This window comes from Paramisgurnus dabryanus, chromosome 13 (assembly GCF_030506205.2).
Source record: "Paramisgurnus dabryanus chromosome 13, PD_genome_1.1, whole genome shotgun sequence".
Classification (NCBI taxonomy): domain Eukaryota; kingdom Metazoa; phylum Chordata; class Actinopteri; order Cypriniformes; family Cobitidae; genus Paramisgurnus; species Paramisgurnus dabryanus.
In genome coordinates this window covers 38,382,459-38,404,982 of record NC_133349.1, presented here as the reverse complement: position 1 = coordinate 38,404,982, position 22,524 = coordinate 38,382,459, and the positions used below count along the sequence as shown (strand labels likewise).

Sequence of the window (22,524 nt, the reverse complement as noted above, 5' to 3'; positions counted from 1 at the left end):
GACAGGCTTCGGTTAATCTTGTGAGTGAGTCCCAGACAGAGCCGCTCGCCCGCTCCTGCACGGGTCCTGTGAGTGAACCACTCACGTCACTCTGAGTGACTCAGTCAACAAGATGAGCCGTGTACGTCCGTCGGTGGCGGATCTTTCCAGCAGCACTGCTGCAGCAGTCCTCGTATTTAAAAATGTTAAACATTTGCAGCTTCTACCCAAAACATTGTGCCAGTCAAATATTTCAACAGATTAGCCTACATGAGTCAGTGGGTTAACAACACGAGCAAGGTTTCTCCTAGCCCAGGATTCAAGCTCCATGAGTTGAGTCACTCTCTGTGTGAATCCCCGAGCCGCCGACCAACTCATTGTCGCGCGCACGCATCCCTTTGTACTCGGACTCGGAGCTGCAAGAAATAATGATCCGGAATAGCAGCTTTTGGTTCACTCGGTACCCCCAGTCGACATTTGGTGATGTAAATTAACTCGTTGTTGCAAGTTATAGAACCTATGGCAGCTTATGTAGAGTTATTTGTTGTAATTCTGTTGTAAACATTTGAAGAGCTTTGTGTTTGATACAATTTCTCATTTTTAATGCAAAATCTGAGAGGACTCAACTGACTCGGGTTAATGGTCACTAAGGACTCATGGTTCTCGAGTCATTTTAGGGATCGGGTTAAATGATCCGAGTTTCGGGTGACTCGCTCATCACTATTTTGTGCGTGGTTGCCAGTTTGTTTGCCAATCCGTGGTCCATAATAAGTTCCGCTTCGTGGTTTCTCCATCGCTCAGTACTTTTCTGTGTTTCTATTTTACGTAAAGCTAACACCAAAACGATTGTGGAAAGCGCTATATAGATTGTTCTCAAAGAAAAAACGAGAAACAAACCCATGTGAATATGGATCAAATTATCTAGGCGGAGCACTTCGTTCAAAGAAAAACGCAACAGAATTGTTTGCGTTGAACAAAGACAATGGTGCGTGCAGACATCGAATGTGTATTGTGGATAAAAAATGGCCAGTGGGGTGGGACAATTTTTCTTGAATTAAGTGTTTATGGGAAAAGTTCACAAATTTTTTCTTACCCTGTAGGCAGATTTATTTGCTTGTTTTAAGCATAAAATAACAGGAGAAGAAATTGTGTAGGGGGAGCAGAGGGGTTTTTTTTTCGTTCAAAGAAAAGCAGCGTGGCACGAATGAATGTTTGGCTGAAATGCTATCGTAATTTCCCCCTTAATTTTCCTTACAAACATGAAACCAGAGAGAAGGGCCAGTTGGCATCGAATTGCACCTTGTATTCGGTGATTGATTGAGGAAAAATATGCGTATGTGTATATATACACTTGCTTTGTTGAACAGAGACAATGGCCGCGTGCTCCAGCGTCACCTATATGCCTATTTCACAAAATGGCGCCTTTGACCGGAAGTAGGGAAAACATCGTTCAGGTTGCACCACTACGATGGCCACTCAATATAGTATGGACTGACAGCTGCTTTGTTTTCTCCTACACATGAATTTACTTGTAAAAATAACAATAACATATATTGTCGATTGGTGTTATATTATTTTTTTAGCATTTCGTATTATCAAAATATATCATATGTTAGACAGCTGTCAATTTTAAATAAAATAACGAGACATACATAACTATTCGTGTCTGCTCCCGTTTATTGTAATGAGTCTGCACATTTGGAGAAATACTTAGACATTTTACTTCTTATTTCTTTAGACTGAATAATTATTTCTTATTAATTCCAAAGTATGAGACCCGATGATCTAATCGTGGTGTATGTGCTATTCCTCGTTTGTTTGCCTGCATCCATTGCTTTACGGCTTGCTTGTTGCGTTGAAATGCACATTTGATTTCTTTACCAGCATTGGATTTAGACCATTCAATGAGAAGAGTTAACAGCGTTTATTATGATTGATAAGCCCTCAACGGAGAATGAAGTCTGCATACATTAAAAGCCTTATTTTGTTTTTATCGTGTGCCTTCCAAAATGTATGCGACGAAACTTAAATCACGCAAAAAATGAATGGTAACTAGACGTGCTTGTTGTGTGCAGGGAGTGCATTTATTTGTAAACTTTTGCTAAATCAACATGGTTTATTTGTATTTGCTTTTTACCTGGGTTTTATCAGGTTCGGGACATTTTTAATCCATAGTGTATGGAGTTATCTAGTAGAAAATGATCTGCTGTTTTTTGGTAGAATGTTGTGTGAGCTAAAGAAACGAGGAATAAAACACACACCATGATTAAAAAAATCAGATCGCATACTTTGTAATTAAAAATAAATAATAATTAATTTCAAAGAAATAAGAAGTAAAATGTGTAAGTATTCCTCAAAATGTGCTTTGGACTAAGTCCCCCGTCATCACAGCAAACGGGAGCAGACCCGAATAGGTATGTCTAGTTATTTTATTAAAAATTTCCAGCCGTCTGTAAATTCATGTTTGAAAGAAAAAAGTAAATGAATATCTTACTTACTGTTTTTGTCTTGTTTTCTAGTGAATATCTGACAATTCTTAAATGGAGATACATTTACTTGGTAAGCAAAGTGGCTTAAGATATTATGTATTGTAATAGAAAATTGTTATAAAAACGTTTTGTTTTTGCTGGGAATTCTTGTATATATTTCACAGCTATATAATTAATTATAATAACGCACTTTTTGTTGATAAACATGTTAAAAAATACATTAACACAGAATAATGTGGCAACAAATCAAATGTGCATTTAAATGCAACAAGCAGAAAATAAATAAATAAAGCAAATGCATGGAAAAGAAACGAGGAATAAAACAAACACCGCGATTAAAAAAATCAGATCGCATACTTTGTAATTGAAAATAAATAATAATTAATTTCAAAGAAATAAGAAGTAAAATGTGTAAGTATTCCTCAAAATGTGCTTTGGACTAAGTCCCCGTCATCACAGCAAACGGGAGCAGACCCGAATAGGTATGTCTAGTTATTTTATTAAAAATTTCCAGCCGTCTGTAAATTCATGTTTGAAAGAAAAAAGTAAATGAATATCTTACTTACTGTTTTTGTCTTGTTTTCTTGTGAATATCTGACAATTCTTAAATGGAGATACATTTACTTGGTAAGCAAAGTGGCTTAAGATATTATGTATTGTAATAGAAAATTGTTATAAAAGCGTTTTGTGTTTGCTGGGAATTCACAGCCATATAATTAATTATAATAACGCACTTTTTGTTTATAAACATGTTAAAAAATACATTAACACAGAATAATGTGGCAACAAATCAAACGTGCATTTAAATGCAACAAGCAAAAATAAATAAACAAAGCAAATGCACGGAAAAGAAACGAGGAATAAAACAAACACCGCGATTAAAAAATCAGATCGTATACTTTGTAATAATTGAAATAAATTATAAAAATCAACAGGTTTATATTTAAAACAAGTAAAAAATATCTGCCAGCGGGGTAAGAAAAATAAACTTAATTCTAGTTTCAACTTAATTCAATAATAAACTCAATTTAGGTTTATTTTTCTTACCCCACTGGCAGATATTTTTACTTGTTTTAAGCCTTAACCTATTACATTTTAGAATTTATTTCAGTAAACAAGACTTAAATTCTAAGCCACTTTGCTTATTAAGTAAATGTATCTTGATTTAAGAATTATTTTTTAACTCGAAAACATGAATAAAATACTAAGTAAACGAACAGATTGGGATGTTCAAAACACTTAAACATTTTTTTTTTCACTCTACCCTTCATATTACAGCTGTCGAAAAACCACAGCAACGTTGACAGACCTGGAAGCCATGATATATTAGCAGTTTTTAAAATAAGTTAAATCTAGAATCCTTATTGGTTTTAGATACTTAAAAGCAATGAATGATCTTCTTTCTTTTGAATTGATTTGGTATAATGGAGGAGCTCTGTGTCTGGTTATTGAAGATGATTTGGTCTTTGCTCCTATGTTGGCTTATTTTTTGTTATTTCCGTTACTATATATATATTTTTTTTTCCCCTTTGTTTTTTCTGATTTGAGGTTATGAAAATGTTTTAATTTGTAATAAAGGTTTTTTGAAAATTCTAAACTCTCTCTCTCTCTCTCATGAGCGTGGATCAGTTCCTGCATCAAGGAAAAAATGCGCATCCTGGTAAATTTCAGAAGTTAGACGACTGAGCTGCAGCGGACAGCGTAAGATTTATGAAAACACATTTGAGAAGAAAGGCAAAGCATGTTTCACAGTTAATCCAAGACCATAATGACAATTTTGCGCTCTGTTTCCCGAAGCTCGTGGAGGCGTGGAGCAGCATACACAGTTAAGGTATGTGCGATCTACCGGCATTACCTTTACGATCGACGTATTGGATCTGCAAGCTGCAAGCAAATTAACTGAAGCTTTACTTCATGTTTCTGTTTGGTTAAGCGATGACTGCTTTTTCCCAACAGTTTGTGTGTGTGTTTTCTGCATGGGTTTAGAAAACATGAACTTCTGATCTGCTAGCTCAACGTTCTACCTCTGGGTTATACAATGAGAACGTATAGAGTTAAATGCCCGCTAGCCTCCACCCCAAAAGCCAGCGCCTTCGCCGGCTCCCCCTTTGGCTGCGTCTATTCCGGTATCGCTTCTCGGCCTTTTGGCTAAGATCAAGTGTCTTACCAGCAGGTGGAGCTGCGATCGCCTCTTTGGTGGATCCTTCTTTTAGTCTGTGTAGTGACTTGAAGATTTTCCATTCAAAGAGTATATTGTTTTTGCTGTGTTTTTGAACATCGTTTCAAAGGTAAGTGAATTTCTTATTTATCTTTTGGTTGTGTAATTTTAGAATATTTATATATTTTATTTGTTTATTGTTGGTTTAGTTATTTATTGAAATTTTAGTGTTCTTCTGGTTTTAGTGTTTTAGGCTTGTGGTGCCTCCAAAATGTCGGCTGCCCGTGCCGGCACGAGGCGGCACCACAGCGTTCGGTTTTTATTTAAGGAGTTGGATGGGAAGTTGTTTGCAATGTCACGATTAGATTTTTCTAGGAAATTGATACAGAAGACCCTTAACTTTAAACCTGAGGATTTACATTGTTTAACAACCTTGCCTTTTAATAAAGGATTTGATGTTAGTTTTAAGTCTACTTCCCTGCTTTCTGATTTCTGGCACGGTTTTGAGTTGTATAAAGACCAGCTTGCTATGTTCACTGTTGAGAAATTATCTGATAACTCACTTAAGACGGTGATAGTTAGAATGTTCAATGAAACAGTGAGTGGAGAGGATATTTGTGTTTGGCTGGAAAAGTACTGCACTGTTCGAGGTCAACCTATCAAAGTGGTGGATGAGGATGGTGTTTGGACATGTGCCTGGCGGATTCCCATTAAACAATGGGAAGATGCCGGGGGCTACCAGGGCCTGAAACATCTTCCATCCATGATAGTGTTGGGAGAGAACAGGGGCTACATACACTATCAAGGAATGCCCAAGCTCTGCAGGAAGTGTTCAAAGTTTGGGCATTTAGCTGAGGCATGCCAGGAAATTGTGTGTGGGAAGTGTAAAGAAATTGGACATACTTTTGATGAGTGTAACAATGGCAGGCGGTGCAATCTTTGTGGAGACATAAATCATCTCTATAGAGACTGCCCAAAAAGTTTTGCCAACAAACTGAAAGCTAACAAAATGGCCGCCTCACAACCAGAGCAAACAAGAGAACAAAGGAGGGAGGAGGCGGAGCCTGAAGTTTTGGAGGGAATTTTAAATGCCCAACCGACTTCAGCGATTGGACAAGACAGAGGAGGGGAGGCGGCAACAGAGATGGTGCCTGAACAACAGGAAGAGGTTATAATTTCAGAACAAGGTAATGAAAATGATAATTTAAATGAAATATATAATGATGATGATGATGATGAAACGGCCTCCTCTCTCCAAACAGTATCAGAATTGGCGATGGAGTTAAGCGGGAGTGATTCTAACCCACTCCCGAATGCTCAAGTGCAGAAAAGACCTCCGGGATCTCCTCTTTCTGAAATAGAAGAAAAAAAGAGGAGGGCAGTAGTTTTTTCAGACGACTCTGGTTCAGAGGATCTGAATCGACTATGGCCCTTAACATCCCCAAATGAAGTGTCTTTTCTGCACATAAAGCTAAGATCATCATCGCCAAAGGACCCGCAAGAGACCTCCTCTGCGGCTTTTCTGGCGGTGGACACACGCCCTCCTGACCAAAACAACGTTGAGATTAAAGAGGAGCAGGTGTCACAAGAAATTTTATGATTTTAGAGTAAATCTGTAGTCTTTTAAATGTTTTCTATATATTCATGTCTTTTAATATCATACTATTCATGGTCCTTACAATCTCAACTCTAAATGTGAGAAGTGTGAGGTCCCCACTCAGAGCACAGAGCATTTTATCCTTTTTAAAATCTTTTAAGTCAGATGTGTTTTTATTGCAGGAATGTGCTTTGCCCTTTTTAACCCAATACAGAAATTTAGAAAATATGTGGACTCCTGGCCCCTCCATATGGAGTGGGTCAAATTTTAATAAGAATGATGGGGTTGCAATTTTAATAAAAAAACCCAACATCTTGGTGAAGGAGAGCACAGTGGTGAGGTAAGGGCGGGCTATTTTGGCTAAACTGACCTTTTTAGATAGGGATTTTAATGTTCTAAATGTGTATGGTTTTACAGAGAAAAACAAAAGGCATGAGCTTTTAGAAGACTTGCAGCCCCACATGCTAGGTAAGGCTCCCCTAGTAGTTGCAGGGGATTTTAATTGTGTTTTAACCAAGTCAGATAGAAAAAGAGCAGGGCAGGATTTCAAATTGGATAAGACATCTATTTTATTGCAAAGTTTAATAAAAGATTTTAAATTAGTTGACTGTTTTAAGACTTTGCATCCTAAGGAGGAGGGCCTCACCTGGTCCAGTGGTGATGGTGCCAAAGCCTCTCGTATCGATTACATGTTTTCTCGTGAATGCCCGCCAACTGATGCTACATTGACACCCCTGTATTTTTCAGATCACACTATGCTATCCTGCACTCTTTCTTTCAACACAAGTTTGACAGCAGGCGAAGGAATCTGGAAGCTGAATTGCTCTCTCTTGCAGGATGATGAGATAGTGAGGGAGTACAGGGAGCAATTCAGCCAGTGGCAGACCCTCCAGGACTTTTTTAATTCACGAGCACAGTGGTGGGAAATGATAAAGGACAGAACGAGAGAATTTTTTAGACAGAAAGGGAAAGAAAAGAAAAATAAGGATAGAAGATGCATGATGGGGCTGCAGAAAAGACTACAGAGATATTTTAACTTATCAAACAATGGTTTCGATTTTACTGATGAAATAAAGGAAGTAAAAAGGCAAATGTCTGCAATAGAGCAAGAGAGAAAGGGAGTCATCTTAAGAAGCAAGGAAAGAGAACTAGAAGAAGGGGAAAAATGCACACGGTACTTTTTCAAAAAGATTATATCAAAGGGTGGGACAATTATTAAGTTAAACATGGGAGGAAGAGAAGCAAATTGTACTGAAGATATTTTAAAGGAAGTGGAAGATTTTTATGGCGAGTTATATAATGAAAAGGACATACAGGAAGATGTTTTATGGCAAGTTTTAAATAGTTTAGAAAAGAAAATTCAAGACGAGTGTTCTTTTTTAAATCAGGATTTTACAGTCATAGAACTCACAAAATGTAAAAACAACTTTAAAAAAGGTAAGTCTCCAGGAAGTGATGGGCTTCCTGTAGAATTTTACGAAACATTTTGGGATATTTTAGTACATGAGTTATTAAATGTTTTTAATGAATTTGACAGACTTGACATACTTCCTGACAGTTTTAGACTAGGGATAGTTTCGCTTCTTCACAAAAAGGGTGACAGAACAGATCTAAAGACATGGAGACCAATCACTCTTTTAAATTTTGACTGCAAACTTTTTAGCAAACTTTTAGCGGACCGTATGTCGAGGATTTTAGAGGACGTAATCCACCCGGATCAAGCTTGTGCGGTGCCCGGGAGGAAGATCACTGACAGCCTAATATTGATCAGAGATGCTATCTGTTTTGCGAGAGACAGAAATATTAGGCTATTGGTTCTAAATTTAGACTTTGAGAAAGCGTTTGATCGGGTCTCGCACCAGTACCTGTTTCGGGTACTGAAAAAAATGGGCTTCCCAGGGAGGTTTTTAGTGTGGGTGGGTATGCTGTACAAAGAAATAACCAGCAGAATTCTAATAAATGGGCATCTGACAAAAGCAGTTAATATACGCAGCGGCGTCCGGCAAGGGTGTCCGTTATCCCCACTCTTGTATGTGGCTTGTATTGAGCCACTGGCACAGCTCTTGAGAAGGGACCAATGGATCAAAGGACTGAACTTACCTGGAACCGGAGGACTGACTGCTAAATGCGTTTTATATATGGATGATGTGACTCTTTTAACAACTGATTTTATTTCGGTCCGGAGAGCCCTCGAGGTGACAGAGTTTTATGGAAAGGCCTCGGGCGCTAAGCTCAACAGGAGTAAGTCCGAGGCCCAACTCTTTGGACCATGGGGATACATTGACAGACGAGGCCTTGAAGTGACCATAAGGAATACAGATTTTAGGGGTGAAATTTGACAGGGAGGGGGGTGGAAAAAGCAACTGGGCAGACACTATAGGGAAAGTTAGGCAACGACTGGGTTTTTGGGGTTTAAGGACATTGACATTGGAGGGTAAGATTTTAATTTACAAAGCTGTGATTTTACCTCTGCTTTCATTACTGTGTTCTGTTTTTAGTCCCCCAAGGTTTTTTCTTTTAGGTTTGGAACGGGCGGTGTTTTACTTCTTATGGGGGTCCAAATGGGAGAGAATTCGAAGGGAAGTTGTGAAGAAAAGGAAGGAGAATGGAGGAAAAGGGCTCCCAGACCCCCATTTGTTTTTAGGAAGCAGATTCACTGCTTTACATATAAAGTACGCTGTGACTCCACCCAGAGAGAACAAAACGGCTGCCTTGGCAAGGTTCTGGATGGGGTCATATTTACGGACTTTAAAGATTTTACCAGTTGACCTAACAACTCCAGTGTCTTTTAATTTGCCTAAAGAGTATGATTTTATTAAAAAGTTTTTGAAAAAACACACATTGGAACAGCAAGATGTCACACTTTTAAGTGACCACAAAAAAATTATTTCTCTTGTGCAGGACCGGGAGAAGGTGAGCCCAGTGGCAGGCCTCACGATACATGAGGCACAAGAGGTTTGGAAAAATGCTGCACACCCTGCTCTCCAGAACAGACACCGAGACCTGACATGGATGGCGGCCCATGAGATCCTTCCAACCAGGGCGGTTATGCACTCCCGGGGAATGGCCACCAACCCCAAATGTCCGCAGCCGGGATGCGGCGCTTCAGAGTCCGTGCGACACACACTATGGGAGTGCGGCGCTGCACGGGACCTGTGGACCACGACCGGCCCCCTGTTTTTCCCGTGCCTGCCAGCAGGTGGGGTCCAGATGGACTATAAGCTTGCCATCTAAGGGGTGGGCCGATGTTTGAAAGATCTAACAATACAGCAGTTTACCTCGCTCTGGCTCACCCTGAACTCCATCAAAGAAGTCGTCTGGACTACCAGAAACCTGCTGGTGGGGAAAGGTGTGATGGTGCCCCTCCACGCACGCAAGCTAATGGTGAAGAACACGCTGCAGGTGGCACCACGCACTAGCATTCGGACGGGGGGGCTGGGGTCACACAGAGAAGGTCCCGGCCGCCACCGACCCTGGTTGCCCGTAGATGCACCCTCACCAACATCTGGCTAAGGGAACAGCGGGCCAGAGGGTAAGGATCTCCGCTGGGCTCCGGAAGTGGATGGCTTAGTGACTGGTGCTGGAGAGCAAGATGATTGCCTATTGATAAAGATCTCACCCCCCCCCCCCCGGTTCTGAACAAATAAAGAACTGTTTTTAACAATTTTTAAAGGTTATATATGGAAAATTTTATTAACATTCAACACTGGCCTTTTAAAACACAATGGAGTAATTAAGGATTTTAACATACAGATATTTAAAGAGTGCTAAATACCTTTTAACTCTCTTCTATCAATTAAAATCTCTATAGATTTCTTTTTAATAGCATGTTATATTCAATGTGGTTTTAACAGTGTGTCAATGTCAAGAGATTTGTAACAATAAAACTTTTCGAAAAAAAAAAAAAAAATCTGTTCTTATCAGTTTAATGTCTGATACGTCTCCTATCCGGGGACTATATGTTAAATGGATTTTTGACCTTCGGAAATGGAAGCGGAGCTTGCTCCTTCCACTCCATGCATCAACATGGTATTGCAGTGTTTCCATGAATGGTGCGCTCCCCTTCTCGGGGACAAATAAGTCAAGTATAAAAAAAGAATTTGCTTCTTCTGTGCGTGAATGACGGTGTTTTTTCTAATCCGTGTGTTTTAAAATTGCTGTGTTTTCGTTGGCTTTATTGGTTTAACGAAAAGCTTGCGTGGAAATGAACACGCTGATAAAGAAATGTTTTTGTAATGTATTTAATTATTTTCTTTACAAGTTTGTGGTGGTGATCCGAGGACGAATTAAACATCCTCGACACAGCTGAAGGTGCAACAAAAGCGAAAGAGGCCGATTGGAATGTTAAAAACACCTGAAAACTTTTTTTCACTACCTTTCATACTACAGCTGTCGAAAAACCACAGCAACGTCGACAGACCTGGAGGCATAGCTGTACTTGTTTAACTCACAACGACAACGGGTAAGTCATTGAGCCCTGTGTTTTTATTTATCCACGTTCTAAAATTGCTATGCTTTCGTTGTTTCTTGATTGCTCTGTACATTTATTTGTTTCTATTCCACGTAAAGTTACTTTGTAATAACGAAACCATATATTTGAATGCGCAATTTAAATCCATTTGATTTAAATTGTTTCACATATTTCACTCTACACGGTTCAACCGGGCTGGAAACGGAATAAAAATAGGGTAGATCTCGAAGAATGTTTGGTCTCAGACGTGGCTTCGTGCGCTTTCCACCTGGTCACACACAGTAATGAAATGTTAGTCGGATGGCCTTCGGGGGCGCCGTCGATGTGATCGGTCACAGGAAGATGCGGCCGTCTGGCCTCAAAGGGTGTCGCTCATACTTACCTGGCAGGGGAGACACCATGATCATGAAGGTGGTTCACCCAGGGCGAGGCTCAGCCATTGCACTCCGGTTGTGCTGACCCTTTGCGAATTCCCCAAATGTGGGAATCTCGACTGCAAAATTTCTGATAGTGGGGGACTGCGTTCGCGCTCTCCCCTGACCTTTGTGTTAAAAATAGATTCTTTTGTCCAAGAGACGTCTAACCACGGCCCAAGAATACATTAGTCATCAAAAAAGCGGCTATTTAACGACTACATAATTTCTAATAGACAGCTAATATGTGTCTAGGCTAAAACAAGGCTTAATTTGGGCTGTCAGTGAAAATCTAATAGACGTTTGACCATTCCAAAAGAATAGACTAGCCATTCAATAGAACCACAATCAAACGGCTACATGTCTAAGAGACAGTCAACAAAATAATGCTTAGATGATTCTTTTCCTTCCAATATAAGAGGTTCTCGGGAATGGCAATCATCCAAACTAATAAATTATAAAGGCTTTTATAAGAAAATGACAACAGTTAAACAACATAGACAGCGTTGGGCAATACAAAATGCTAATAAATACAAGACAAATTGAAATATTGTACATCCATGTACATTAAACAAGCCAACAAATCTGCCAATGGGCTACGACAATTTTTCTTGAATTAAGTGTTTATATCTAGATTTGTTTCTTACCCCTTTGGCAGAGTTATTTGCTTGTTTTAAGCCCAAATTCGCTTAAATTTTGAGTTTTTTTCTCCCTAAAGGCTAGGCTTATTTTCTTAGGGCATTTTGCTCATCAAAAAATGCATCTTATTTTAAGACTTTCTAGATATTTGTACAGTGAAAACAGTTCGAAATAACAAGTAAGAAATGATTTTTGCAATGTATTCATTCATTCGCTACCCTTCATACTACAGCTGTCGAAAAACCACAGCAACGTCGACAGACCTGGAAGCGTAGCTGTATTTGTTTAACTCACAAAGACAACGGGTAAAGTATTTTCTTGATTACCTAAATGACTTGCTGTAAGAAAATAAGTTTAGGTTTAAGGGGGGGAAATACAGTTTAAAGGGATTCTTCAATTTATGATGATAATTCTGTCATCATTTACTCATGCATACAGGCTTACAACAACACGAGGATTAGTTTTTTTCTGAGTAACACAAAAGAAGGTATTTTGAGGAATGATGGTAAACCCACAGCAGATAGTCACCATTGACTTCCATAGTAGGAATAAAAAAATATGATGAAATTTATTAGGTACCATCAACCGTGTGCTAACCATCACTTTGCAAAATATTTTCTTCATCATTTATCACGATACTTCCAAAATATTTTTTCCTACTAAGTCAATATTTCATTATTTGCTTTACAAGCTTAAAAATGATGGTGACATGATTCCATGGTAATCACAAACAGTTAAACAAGTAAAATAATCACCATTACTTTTAAAAGCATTTTGAAAATTGCTTGCTTATGCTGGGAGTAAAGGTATTTCACGCAGTGCGCATCCTCTTTAAAAGGTAATGTATGCTTCTTTTAAAGCTGACACATTTGCCACATTAAAATAACAGAAATGTGTACTGTTTAAACTTTTTGGAGCCGGTGTGTCTGTGTTCTTGGGGCACACATCTACATGTAAAAGCAGAATTGCTTATTATTCTTCTCTATTTCTTGTATAGGTCAATTATGAGTGAAGAACCGTTCACCAAATGAAGACCGCAGCCAGGTGACGGGATTCTGTGGTAATCGCAAACAGGTAAACCAGTAAAATAATCATCATTTATTGTTAAAATAATTTTGAAAATTGAAGTTCTGTGTGTTCTTATTGTACTTTATTTATTTCTGCAGGTAAGCACCATACCGTAAGCTTCATTCCCTTTATAACAGGTAAGGTTCATACTGTTTTATTCTTTTGTACTGTTTTATTCGTACTGTTTTAAATCATTCAGTAAATGCAAAGTTAAACTGATGTGTTTTTAATCTAGATTTAAAAGTGTCTACTGTTGAAGCACATCTGATCTCTTCTGAAAGCTGATAATAACTAAATGCTGATGCACCTTGTTTTGAGTGAACCCTTGTTTTTTCTAAATGACCTGATCCTATTGATCCGAGTAATCGGTTTCATATTCGATTAGCATATCTGTCATGTATTTCGGCCCGTAGCCATGAAGTGGTTTTTAAACAAGTAACAGTACTTTTTTTAATCCATTGTCCATTGCAATAATCGGCCCTGCTGGTGATGAAAGCATGAACAAGTTTCTCTAAGTCCTGTCTTGAGACAAAACCTCCAATTCTGGCAATATTTCTGAGATGGTAGTAAAAGCAGAATTCCTTATTATTTTTCTCTATCTCAGGCTCTATGGCATATATGTCATGATTTTATTTGTCTATTTATATGTCTATTTACAAGGACTGCCTTGGCCAAATGTTATTGTTAATTAATATTGAAGCAGTTATTTAACATATTTCCTTTGAGTCGTGATTTGTGTAATGATCCATATATCTATTTTTATGTATATTTTTAACTTAGGAATGTGATTTTAAAGCACATATTTGTTATTGTATGACACCTCTCATGTTATGAAAGTAAAAAATAAATGTATTTTCTGATGTCTTGCATTTCTGTTTTTAAACTGTTAATCCTTATCAAGTGCTATACATTAGAAAGTGGATAAATAACAAAAATGTCACTCCTGACAGCTGATAAATTAATCGTTCTTTATAGCACCACTGAGGTGAGCACTTTTCAAGGCAAGATTCTTTATAGAACCGTATAAAAAGGTTCTATATAGTACCAAAAAAACGGGTTCTGCTATGGTTACAAGCTGAAGAACCCTTATTTGTTACTATTTAGGAGCATTTGTCTTTAGAGTGTTGCGTAGGTTCGAAACTTTCAAACTTTTAACCAAAAAAAAAAAAGGGTCACACGGTTTTATTTGTGGTGTGGACATGAACACGCTGCAGGCATTGAAATGTAATTTGTAATTTATTGTCTCATTTCATATTTAACAAATAGGAAGCAAAGTGCTATTCAATCAGTTTAACTAAACAACTGGTGTTCCTCAATTTTGGGGCCTATTTTGTTCAGAATATCAGTTTTGTTCAGTTTTGTATGTGCATGCAAAAAGCATTCAGCGAGCAAATTAACTGAAGCTTTACCTTCGTGTTTCTTTTTGTATGAGTGATAACTGTTTCTGTATGTATTTGTATGGTTTTTTTACAAGTATAGAGTGAAATGCACACGGTGAGTAATGAACGCAGACCTTCAGTGCCGGACCTCTGACCCGCTAACCTCCATCCCGACAGCCAGCGCCTTCTCCGGATGCCATTGCGGTATAGCTTCTCGGCTTTTTGGGTAAGATCGAGTGGACACCGGGGACTACACGTTTAAATGGATTTTTGACCTTCGGCTATGGAAGCGAGGCTTGCTCCGTCCACTCCTTGCATCGACTCTGGCGTTTTCCGGGGACAAATAAGGTGAGTTTAAAACCAGAGTTTGCTTCTTTTGTGCTAGTGATGGTCAACCCGGATCTTTTTAAGGATTCGGGTTATTCTGAGTCACTCACTAATATGATCCGGGTTGTGCGAGTCACTCGAGTCACTTGAGTCCCTTGGTCAAAATCTCCCAATTCCAATCGCTAAGTCATACTAATGCCAACCAAGCAACTCGGATCACGCGTGCAGCTACGAGTTTATGACTCCTCTGCTCACAAAAAAAGGCTAATGTGACCTGAGGAACTCGTAAAAAACATGCATGCCCGTGGTAACATTATCAATAACATAATTGTAAAAGTTTGGTGTGTTTAGTTTCCTTTCATAACGACAAATATATCAACACCACATTTAGAAGATGTCAGGCTTGGTTGACTTGGACGTGAGAGGAACGTGTCCTGTTTCAGATTGACTTAAAAGATCCACGACAGGCTTCGGTTAATCTTGTGAGTGAGTCCCAGACAGAGCCGCTCGCCCGCTCCTGCACGGGTCCTGTGAGTGAACCACTCACGTCACTCTGAGTGACTCAGTCAACAAGATGAGCCGTGTACGTCCGTCGGTGGCGGATCTTTCCAGCAGCACTGCTGCAGCAGTCCTCGTATTTAAAAATGTTAAACATTTGCAGCTTCTACCCAAAACATTGTGCCAGTCAAATATTTCAACAGATTAGCCTACATGAGTCAGTGGGTTAACAACACGAGCAAGGTTTCTCCTAGCCCAGGATTCAAGCTCCATGAGTTGAGTCACTCTCTGTGTGAATCCCCGAGCCGCCGACCAACTCATTGTCGCGCGCACGCATCCCTTTGTACTCGGACTCGGAGCTGCAAGAAATAATGATCCGGAATAGCAGCTTTTGGTTCACTCGGTACCCCCAGTCGACATTTGGTGATGTAAATTAACTCGTTGTTGCAAGTTATAGAACCTATGGCAGCTTATGTAGAGTTATTTGTTGTAATTCTGTTGTAAACATTTGAAGAGCTTTGTGTTTGATACAATTTCTCATTTTTAATGCAAAATCTGAGAGGACTCAACTGACTCGGGTTAATGGTCACTAAGGACTCATGGTTCTCGAGTCATTTTAGGGATCGGGTTAAATGATCCGAGTTTCGGGTGACTCGCTCATCACTATTTTGTGCGTGGTTGCCAGTTTGTTTGCCAATCCGTGGTCCATAATAAGTTCCGCTTCGTGGTTTCTCCATCGCTCAGTACTTTTCTGTGTTTCTATTTTACGTAAAGCTAACACCAAAACGATTGTGGAAAGCGCTATATAGATTGTTCTCAAAGAAAAAACGAGAAACAAACCCATGTGAATATGGGTCAAATTATCTAGGCGGAGCACTTCGTTCAGAGAAAAACGCAACAGAATTGTTTGCGTTGAACAAAGACAATGGTGCGTGCAGACATCGAATGTGTATTGTGGATAAAAAATGGCCAGTGGGGTGGGACAATTTTTCTTGAATTAAGTGTTTATGGGAAAAGTTCACAAATTTTTTCTTACCCTGTAGGCAGATTTATTTGCTTGTTTTAAGCATAAAATAACAGGAGAAGAAATTGTGTAGGGGGAGCAGAGGGGTTTTTTTTTTCGTTCAAAGAAAAGCAGCGTGGCACGAATGAATGTTTGGCTGAAATGCTATCGTAATTTCCCCCTTAATTTTCCTTACAAACATGAAACCAGAGAGAAGGGCCAGTTGGCATCGAATTGCACCTTGTATTCGGTGATTGATTGAGGAAAAATATGCGTATGTGTATATATACACTTGCTTTGTTGAACAGAGACAATGGCCGCGTGCTCCAGCGTCACCTATATGCCTATTTCACAAAATGGCGCCTTTGACCGGAAGTAGGGAAAACATCGTTCAGGTTGCACCACTACGATGGCCACTCAATATAGTATGGACTGACAGCTGCTTTGTTTTCTCCTACACATGAATTTACTTGTAAAAATAACAATAACATATATTGTCGATTGGTGTTATATTATTTTTTTAGCATTTCGTATTATCAAAATATATCATATGTTAGACAGCTGTCAATTTTAAATAAAATAACGAGACATACATAACTATTCGTGTCTGCTCCCGTTTATTGTAATGAGTCTGCACATTTGGAGAAATACTTAGACATTTTACTTCTTATTTCTTTAGACTGAATAATTATTTCTTATTAATTCCAAAGTATGAGACCCGATGATCTAATCGTGGTGTATGTGCTATTCCTCGTTTGTTTGCCTGCATCCATTGCTTTACGGCTTGCTTGTTGCGTTGAAATGCACATTTGATTTCTTTACCAGCATTGGATTTAGACCATTCAATGAGAAGAGTTAACAGCGTTTATTATGATTGATAAGCCCTCAACGGAGAATGAAGTCTGCATACATTAAAAGCCTTATTTTGTTTTTATCGTGTGCCTTCCAAAATGTATGCGACGAAACTTAAATCACGCAAAAAATGAATGGTAACTAGACGTGCTTGTTGTGTGCAGGGAGTGCATTTATTTGTAAACTTTTGCTAAATCAACATGGTTTATTTGTATTTGCTTTTTACCTGGGTTTTATCAGGTTCGGGACATTTTTAATCCATAGTGTATGGAGTTATCTAGTAGAAAATGATCTGCTGTTTTTTGGTAGAATGTTGTGTGAGCTAAAGAAACGAGGAATAAAACACACACCATGATTAAAAAAATCAGATCGCATACTTTGTAATTAAAAATAAATAATAATTAATTTCAAAGAAATAAGAAGTAAAATGTGTAAGTATTCCTCAAAATGTGCTTTGGACTAAGTCCCCCGTCATCACAGCAAACGGGAGCAGACCCGAATAGGTATGTCTAGTTATTTTATTAAAAATTTCCAGCCGTCTGTAAATTCATGTTTGAAAGAAAAAAGTAAATGAATATCTTACTTACTGTTTTTGTCTTGTTTTCTTGTGAATATCTGACAATTCTTAAATGGAGATACATTTACTTGGTAAGCAAAGTGGCTTAAGATATTATGTATTGTAATAGAAAATTGTTATAAAAGCGTTTTGTGTTTGCTGGGAATTCACAGCCATATAATTAATTATAATAACGCACTTTTTGTTTATAAACATGTTAAAAAATACATTAACACAGAATAATGTGGCAACAAATCAAACGTGCATTTAAATGCAACAAGCAAAAATAAATAAACAAAGCAAATGCACGGAAAAGAAACGAGGAATAAAACAAACACCGCGATTAAAAAATCAGATCGTATACTTTGTAATAATTGAAATAAATTATAAAAATCAACAGGTTTATATTTAAAACAAGTAAAAAATATCTGCCAGCGGGGTAAGAAAAATAAACTTAATTCTAGTTTCAACTTAATTCAATAATAAACTCAATTTAGGTTTATTTTTCTTACCCCACTGGCAGATATTTTTACTTGTTTTAAGCCTTAACCTATTACATTTTAGAATTTATTTCAGTAAACAAGACTTAAATTCTAAGCCACTTTGCTTATTAAGTAAATGTATCTTGATTTAAGAATTATTTTTTAACTCGAAAACATGAATAAAATACTAAGTAAACGAACAGATTGGGATGTTCAAAACACTTAAACATTTTTTTTTCACTCTACCCTTCATATTACAGCTGTCGAAAAACCACAGCAACGTTGACAGACCTGGAAGCCATGATATATTAGCAGTTTTTAAAATAAGTTAAATCTAGAATCCTTATTGGTTTTAGATACTTAAAAGCAATGAATGATCTTCTTTCTTTTGAATTGATTTGGTATTATGGAGGAGCTCTGTGTCTGGTTATTGAAGATGATTTGGTCTTTGCTCCTATGTTGGCTTATTTTTTGTTATTTCCGTTACTATATATATATTTTTTTTTCCCCTTTGTTTTTTCTGATTTGAGGTTATGAAAATGTTTTAATTTGTAATAAAGGTTTTTTGAAAATTCTAAACTCTCTCTCTCTCTCTCATGAGCGTGGATCAGTTCCTGCATCAAGGAAAAAATGCGCATCCTGGTAAATTTCAGAAGTTAGACGACTGAGCTGCAGCGGACAGCGTAAGATTTATGAAAACACATTTGAGAAGAAAGGCAAAGCATGTTTCACAGTTAATCCAAGACCATAATGACAATTTTGCGCTCTGTTTCCCGAAGCTCGTGGAGGCGTGGAGCAGCATACACAGTTAAGGTATGTGCGATCTACCGGCATTACCTTTACGATCGACGTATTGGATCTGCAAGCTGCAAGCAAATTAACTGAAGCTTTACTTCATGTTTCTGTTTGGTTAAGCGATGACTGCTTTTTCCCAACAGTTTGTGTGTGTGTTTTCTGCATGGGTTTAGAAAACATGAACTTCTGATCTGCTAGCTCAACGTTCTACTTCTGGGTTATACAATGAGAACGTATAGAGTTAAATGCCCGCTAGCCTCCACCCCAAAAGCCAGCGCCTTCGCCGGCTCCCCCTTTGGCTGCGTCTATTCCGGTATCGCTTCTCGGCCTTTTGGCTAAGATCAAGTGTAGTATCTGTTCTTATCAGTTTAATGTCTGATACGTCTCCTATCCGGGGACTATATGTTAAATGGATTTTTGACCTTCGGAAATGGAAGCGGAGCTTGCTCCTTCCACTCCATGCATCAACATGGTATTGCAGTGTTTCCATGAATGGTGCGCTCCCCTTCTCGGGGACAAATAAGTCAAGTATAAAAAAAGAATTTGCTTCTTCTGTGCGTGAATGACGGTGTTTTTTCTAATCCGTGTGTTTTAAAATTGCTGTGTTTTCGTTGGCTTTATTGGTTTAACGAAAAGCTTGCGTGGAAATGAACACGCTGCCCTGGTGAAAAAATAGTATGCTAAATATATTTAATTTTGATATACTTAAGTATACTTGCAGTCACACTAATGACCAGTATACTTAAAGTGTGCTATTGATTAGTTTATTTAAAGAGTGCTATTTTGGAACAACTAATTTTGTACTTAATATATTTTAGTTGTGTATTAATTGTAACAAAGTACAACTTTAAGTGTATTTAGTGTACTTTTGTGTGCTAAAGTGGAACAACTTTAAGTGTATTTAGTACAATTTAAGTACATGACTGTTTTTGTGCTAAATTCATGCTTGATAAGTGGATTTAGAGTGTGTTTTATTTATGTTAGGAGTACATTATACATGTATTATGAGTGTCTTGCAAACATACAATCAGTATACCTTAAATAGACTGTTTGCGTACATTCTATATATTTTTGGCCAATCCAAAATTCTAAAAACTGCCCTGGTGAAAAATGAATATGCCAAGTACATTACATTTTGTATACTTTTACATACCTGCAGCTAGATTAGTAATGAGTATACTTCAAGTGCGTTAATAATTAGTTAACTTAGAGTGCTATTTTGGGAATAGATTACTTTAGCTGGTAACATAACCAAAATAATTTTTTTCAAGTAAATAAAAGCTGATTAAAACAGTCAAAAACAATTCATTTTAAATATATTTAAAATATAGTTTTATTCACAGCATTCAAAGTGTACAGTATTTGCCTAAAAATTGAACAATTACTCATTGAAGAATGTCAAGATGATTGAGTTTACAACGTCTTTCTCTCCCAAATCAACTTTAGTCTGGCAGGTTTTGGTTCAGCCTTAGGAAATCTGAAAAAGAGAGACAATAAGCTCAATTAAAAAGTGTTTAATGTTAAAACATTACATTCATTTAAGACTTGCTGTATTAAATCTATAGTTTACTGGCAGAGATTGTATAGCAGATATATTTTTACCTAAACTAGAGCTTGACTTAAATGTCATCATATATATTAAGGGGCGGTTTCCCAGACAGGAATTAGACTAGTCCTAGACTAAAATAAATGTAAGAGCTGTCCAAACTGAAAACAACTTGCTCTGACATATCTTTAAATACATCAGTGCCCTTTGTTTTACATCGTAATGCACATAAGTAATGTTTTTAGTAAGGCATGTTTGTTAAAACTATCCTAATTAAACTAAGGTCTAGTCCTGGATAAAGCTAATCCCTGTCCGGGAAACCACCCCTAAGAGTTTTCATTATAATGACTTGCCTCTATGGGCTGCAAAATCCTCCTTACATAAAATACTTCAGCTCCTAAAGAAAGATTTTATTGTATTAAATTTAAATGTAAAACTTGTCAGAAAGAAAATGCAACAAGCAGACATTTGGGTGGTTTCCTGGAAAGGCATTAGCTTAAAACAGGACTAGGCCTTAGTTTAATTAAGAAATATACTAAATATATTTTGAAATAGTTTCAAAAAACATGCCTTAATAAAAACATTACCTGTGTGCATTTTGAGGCAAAACAAAGGGCATTGATGTATTTTAAGATATGTCAGTGCAAGTTGTTTTCAGTTTGGACAGCTCTTACATTTATTTTAGTCTAGGAGTAGTCTAATCCCTGTCCGGGAAACCGCCTCAATATGTATATAACGTTATCTAAACTGAAGCTTGATTTACTACTACGAATGAATTATTATATCTTAAGGGTTTAAAATGACTTGGCAAAGTCCTCCCTACAAATGTCTTTGAAAAACTTTAGCTTCTGAGGAAAGAATGCAGCATCATTAATACTAAATACAGTTAGGTAAAAGCCTTACAACCTCGAAACAGTCAATAAATGGTTAACTTTCACGCTACATTAAAAAACAGATTTTCTTTTTCTGACGCTACCTTTTTTCATTAACATATACATACACACCAATACATATATTTAACAAAACAATCTGGTGTACTAATTCGATATAACAGGCTAACAGTGCTATCTTTCAAACCTTTAACATTTAGCTATAAGCTAAGCTAAGCTACACAGCAGTTTATCACTAATATAGCGAGTTAGACACCGCGTTATTGACAACATTTCGCATTCGAAATATGATAGTCTACTGATAAACTTCAGAATGGTCAAACGATAATCAAATATAATTAATTTTAAGATATTTTAACGTACCTTGGGACTGAATCCGTCTGTCTTGAACGACTGGTAAAAATCAAAATACGTGCGTCGTGACGTCATCACACACACGTCAGATGCATTATTCAAATCTCAGAATTCACTTTTCTCTGAAATGCATTTACGAAAACTGTTTAAGTTAATTAATGTGTACAGCTAAAAGCTGTATGCAATTGACTCAAAAACTACAAAAAAACAAACACTCATATTCCCCTTACGAAAATGAATGTTTTTTTGTGGTAAAAGTTTAGTAACCATGTTTTTTTTTTGGTGTATTGATTATTATTAGCAAAACCATGGTTATTTTGTGGTAAAACACAGTTAATTGGTTTATCTAATGCTTGACTATAGTGAAGTTAAATTGTACCTTATTATGTTAATAGTATATTACAAATGTATACATCTACAATATAAAATGTAACTGAACATACTGCTCTCTCGTAATTTTAAGCCCACGTTATTTCTCCATGAAATAATATACATTTGTACACCCCATATACTTTCAAAATGTACTTAAAATATACTGTTTCTAAAGAATACTAAATAATGTATTTTAGAAATATACTGTCAGTGCATTATTATAATGATAACTTTAAGCATACCGATAAAGTATACCTAAAATACATTTTAAAATAAGTTTAAATTTAGTATACTTTAAAAATTGCACAAAACTTTAACTTTAAGTATATTTTTCTAAAGTATACTTTTAGAAAATATACTAAAGTATAATTATTTTGAAGTATGTTAAAAGTTTAATTGTAAAAAATACGCGCAAATATGTTGTAAGCATACTTTAAATATGTTTAAAGAAAGTACATTCCTTTATAAGTATATTTGTAATGTACTATTGCAAAGTTAAATATACTTGAAATACAATAAAGTATATTTGTTTTTCACCAGGGTGATAAAGAAATGTTTTTGTAATGTATTTAATTATTTTCTTTACAAGTTTGTGGTGGTGATCCGAGGACGAATTAAACATCCTCGACACAGTTGAAGGTGCAACAAAAGCGAAA

At 37.1% G+C, this 22,524-nt stretch overlaps 1 long non-coding RNA gene, 2 other non-coding genes and 1 pseudogene across 3 annotated transcripts; all 4 read left to right on the top strand.

Moving 5' to 3' along the window:
* The first annotated feature begins 10,106 nt into the window (after nt 1-10,106).
* Nucleotides 10,107-10,286, top strand: LOC135742639 (U2 spliceosomal RNA; annotated as a pseudogene).
* A 323-nt stretch (nt 10,287-10,609) lies between these two features.
* Nucleotides 10,610-14,383, top strand: LOC135741728 (uncharacterized). The gene is made up of 3 exons (XR_010529574.2): nt 10,610-10,685; nt 12,744-12,820; nt 14,294-14,383. It is a non-coding gene; the product is annotated as an uncharacterized lncRNA (long non-coding RNA).
* Nucleotides 11,069-11,233, top strand: LOC135742623 (U1 spliceosomal RNA). Its single transcript, XR_010530042.1, has one exon. It is a non-coding gene; the product is annotated as a U1 spliceosomal RNA (small nuclear RNA).
* Nucleotides 14,384-19,021: 4,638 nt separating the features above from the next.
* Nucleotides 19,022-19,212, top strand: LOC135742635 (U2 spliceosomal RNA). Its single transcript, XR_010530054.1, has one exon. It is a non-coding gene; the product is annotated as a U2 spliceosomal RNA (small nuclear RNA).
* Nucleotides 19,213-22,524: the final 3,312 nt, after the last annotated feature.